Genomic DNA, 5090 nt, shown 5'->3' with positions numbered 1-5090 from the left:
TGTAAAATCACAATGTGCGCGTGGTGTTGGTGAACTCTCACGTGCGCGCAACGCTTTACAGGTGAGATGTCTACATTTTGGTCCATTGAGCCGAGTTTGCAACGGAAGATTGTTGTCCACTTCCCATGTTATCAGCTTCAAGTGCCTGCGCAAGTCCATGCGAGTCAACATATAATATATGTCGAGGCATTAAAATGAATGCGACACAATGAATCCCATAGCCTGTTCATGAATTCAGAGTTAACAACGCCAGTTTCCTTCGTGCGGCATATCATTGACGCAAGTTCACCAAGCAAAAATACACATCATAAATGCTTAACTAACTTTGTCATAGCAAGTAAATCAAAATGGTCCGCGGGGAGTCCATTTGCCAGTCGCACCAGGTAGTCGACGACCTCTTCCAAGGGGTATTCTGGGAGTTTTATCGTGTAATCGAAGCCCTTTCCACTGACCTTTTTGTTAAGGACATTCTGGATGCGGTTCCGACAGCCTGTAATGCAGTCGCTTTGGCAACCACGATCGCTATCTAGGTTCAAAGGAGACACCCACGTTGGACAGGTTATAAACTTTCTGGGTCTCTACGGAAAATTAGCATTAGACCGCCTTTGTTTGTTTTTCGGGCTCTGTGTCTGCGTGGTTTTTTGGGAGGGGCTGGATTGTAACATGATGGATATGTTTTGGGAGGGAAATGTTACATTGTCACATGATGGATGTGTTTTTGCCACAATATGAAAAATAAATAAATAATAAGGGTCTCATTATTATAGGGACAATGGAAATTAACGTTACACCGCCAGCCAGTTACCTACTTTCCAACACCCAGTTATTATACTATCCAGCACCCAATTTATTTATAATCCACGACTCAGTTATATACAAAGCATCACCATGTTATCTACTATTCGTTATGTAACATCCATTTGTGTACTATCCAACACCCAGCCAGTTATTTACTTTCCATCTCCCCGTTTATTTACTATGAATTATCCGTTACGGATCACTGCCATCTCACCTTTGTCTGCGTGGGTTTGAGTCTCAGATTCAGCCAACGTGGGTATGTGAGAAAGCTTGCCAGTAGCTTCTCGTGGGTCGGTGGCTCTTTCTGGGGTTTTCCCGGGTTCTTCCTTCACCATTAATACTGGCCGCCATGTATAGCCTATCGTGTGCTGAAAAATGGCGTTAAACCCTAAAACAACAACATTTACTATGAATCATGCAGGCATTTACAATCTAGCACAGCTGTTTACTAAAACCAGGTTCACTTACAACTCTATTAATGCTATAATAAACAAAGTGAGAGAGAGATGGAGGGAGGGCGAGAAAATATTAAAGTGTGTATTTGTAACTATCTTATTGATACTTAAAAATATCAAATAAAGAAATACAGACTTACGTATTTTAGTGCATATATTTCCTGAATGATTACAGCTTAAGTTCAAAAGCACGTTTTTCAAAAATCATCCTTAGGAAATCTTATCTTTTTATGCAAAATCTCAAAGTTAATCATTGAGAAAGAGAAGATATAATTAGACAAGCAGGCAGTGAACGAAAAGAATTGAGAGAGAGAGAGAGAGAGAGAGAGAGAGAGAGAGAGAGAGCGTTGATATAAATAGAAAGAAAGAAGTTAAAGAGGAAGAAACAAAGTTAAGAAGCCATGGAGTTGGAAGACATGAATGTGAATGTACAGTGTAAGAGAATATGTGAATAATTACAAGTTAAAAGATAGAGGGAAGAAGACTCTTAACTTGTAAGTTAAGAGGACCAAATTTTCCCCGTTTGAGAATGATAAGGACAAAATGGATAGCTAATTGCACAGGTTTGAAAGATAAGCAACTGTCCAGAAGTGGAGAAAGAATGATTGGTTGTCTCATCTCAGCGCATTTCTAAAGGGTATAGCACTAGGTGTTTATTCGCGTCTTCCTGTGAATGTCGCGCTAAGAGAGAATTTCCTTAAGAGATATAAGCTAACTGAGCAAGGGTTTCGCAAGTTTAAGTGTAGTAAACCCGAGAGAGGCGAAACATTCGACATGTTCATTATTAGGACGGGAAATTTTTTACAGTGGTAAAGATAGAAGAAATAAACGTGTTCAGGGTCTTCCATACTTTTCACTTAGGGACCAGCTGTTAACTACTTGTGGTAAGGAACTGTACCTTCTTTTGAGGGAAAAATCATTCACGAGTATATTTAATATGCATGAGCGCCCGCACATAGAGGTAATGGGGTGGGTGGGTGGGTGGGATACATACGTAGTCTAAATTTATTCCAGAACATCTAATGATATATAGATAAATATATTTTATTAATTTTGAAAGGAATGGATGCCAAATTATTTACATATAAGTACAGAGAATACCTTCATGTACTGAATTTACTGCATACATATGCCCAATAAATAATTTTTTAGAAGAATCCTTTTTTCAAAAATTTATGATGGAATATCTTTATGGAACGATTATGAGGAATCTGTATCGAATGTTTTCTTATAAAGTATAATTAACAACTAATAATATATATGATTGCACAGAACTTGACAAACGTGAAAACATTTTTGTTGGTACAAACGATTTATCTACATTGTGTGTTGTAAGCATATCTTTGTCCTTCCAATTCCTTGATCATAAAAGAAACTTGTAAAATTAAAATTGTGTGCATCACTTATAATAAAATGTGTATTACTGGTAAAAAGCTAATAAATCTAAACAATAAACTAGATATATATTGAAACCCATGCTAGGGATCACAGATTAGAATGGCTGTAGGTGGAGAAAAATATAAATAATAGTAGATATATGAAATGCATGATCCTCGGAAATTGATATGTAAAACTACTAATTTCAGTTAGTAATATGTGAAAATTTTGGCCATCTGAAATATGGGAATTTAAGAGTGAGGCTTTAATTTTGGGGTTGGGTCTCTACGACCTTTTCATATTAGTGGCCTCTGTGCCCCATTATGGGAACGTAAAGTTAAAACTACACCTACAAATCAATACCAAGTTACATGTATATACTATCCAGCACTAAGACTATAATATTAACACAACACTGGAGTGCCCAGTACCCACCTATATGCTATCCATCACTCACATTATACCATTAACATATCATTGGTGTGACCAGTACCGTTATTTACTATCCAATGCCTCAATTTTACTATCCATTATCCCAAGAGCTTTAGTTTTCAATATTTGTTTCCTAATTTGAAGTTTTAATGCTCAATTCTATTTCATTTCAACTTTATTTGTTAATTTCCATTTTATCTTTTCTTTTAATAATTTGAATTTTTTTGTTTAATTGTCAAATTTCTTCCTTTTAACTAAATTTTAATTTTCTATTTTCCTTTACACAATTTTTTAAAATTTTACTTTTCATTTGTTTTTAATCAAATTTAATTTTTTTAATTTGTAATCATTTTTTTATTGTCATTTTCACATTTTCATTATAAATTTTGATATGTTTTCATTTTCAATTTTAGGGTTGTGATGTTGCTTTGGATATACTTCTTGTAACAAACCCAAAATTGATATAGAGAAAGCAAAATTTTGTTGGAGATAGAAAAAGGCAAAACTCATGTAATGACATTAAACAGCGGGAAGATGAAAGAAGTATGCACCATACATGGAATGTTTGTTGTTGTTGTTGTTGTTCTAGGGTTTAACGCCATTTTTCAGCACAACATAGGCTATACATGGCAGCCAGTATAACTGGTGGAGGAAGAACCCTGGAAAACCCAGGGAAGAACCACTGACCCACGAGAAGCACGCTAGCCGAGCCTTGGACTTGAACCCACGCAGACAGAGGTGAGATGGCAGTGATCTGGAGCGGTGAGCGCTTTAGACCACTCAGCCACCCACATGGAATGTTTGTACATGTTAAGAAAAGAATTCGACATTATATCACACAATATGGGTAAGAGGTGTGTTTTTTATTTTTTGGGAAGACATAGACATACACAAATAAAAAACATATAGGTTTTCAATGAATAAATAGTATCGTCTCTGTTAAGTTTCATTTCCTTTTTCACTAATATGTATTTTTTAATGTGAGTTTGTGTTACCATGAAAAAGTTAATGTTAACTTTAGCTTTTAAAATGTAAATATTTTGTACCAGGAAATAAAAACACAAATTTTATTTTCCTAACCGTAAATATTTTGTACCATGAAAGAAAAGCATGCAATTTGTTTTTTTTAAATGTAAGTATCCTGTTCCATGAAAATAAAAAACATGAATTTTTTAAAAATGTGAATTTGTTGCACCATGCAAGAAAGAAAACATGGATTTTGTTATTTATTATTTAAATGTGCATTTCTCGCATAATGAAAGAAAGAAAACATGGAAGAAACCAAGTTTAACCATTGCAGTAGCACACAATATAGTACAAAAGCATGACTTATACTGTTTTAGCAGCCGCAGCTGATGTCTACATTACCTTCATTTATACACCCATGAGCGCTTGTATGATGTACCCTTGCTGAAGAGATGGACTGATAGTATAGCATGGCTGAAATGACAACTTTGTGTTGGGATGAGCCTTAAGTGAATGTCTTATTATCAGAACTATAACCTGACTGCTGCTGGAGATGTGGCAATTATTTTGGCTTCAATTTGGCTTTTTGTGATTTCTTATCTTCACAAGACTTTTTGCTTGCAGTACCATATTCACCTCCTCAATCACTACCAGTGTATGATAATTTAAGAAAGAAACAGAAGAAAGAGTTAGAGAGAGTTTTCAAACATTAAAGAGGGACATCATTTTTTTTCAATAAGAAGAGAAGAGAAATCAACAAGAAGAGAGGAGGACAATTCTGAGCATTTAAAAAAATTAGAGTGAAAACAGAACATTTTGGAAGAGTTAAAACACAGAGTTAAAAAACAAGCTTCTCATGACAGGACTAGGGACATATTTATGTATGGATGGCCAGACAGAGCATAAAGATGCCCCCATTGCTTGCTAGGACATAAATATTTAAATATACAAAACAGAGCTCTCTTTAATATTTTAAACTTCCCAGAGAGTATAAAAAGGATACTGCAACTGAAACAATGAGGAAATAATTGTACAATTTAAATAAGGGAAGGAAAAGGTAGA

This window comes from Sinohyriopsis cumingii, chromosome 16, assembly GCF_028554795.1.
Source record: "Sinohyriopsis cumingii isolate HCF-2022 chromosome 16, ASM2855479v2, whole genome shotgun sequence".
In the NCBI taxonomy this organism is placed as follows: domain Eukaryota; kingdom Metazoa; phylum Mollusca; class Bivalvia; order Unionida; family Unionidae; genus Sinohyriopsis; species Sinohyriopsis cumingii.
The sequence above is the reverse complement of the archived record's forward strand: the minus strand, read 5'-3'. Positions refer to the sequence as shown.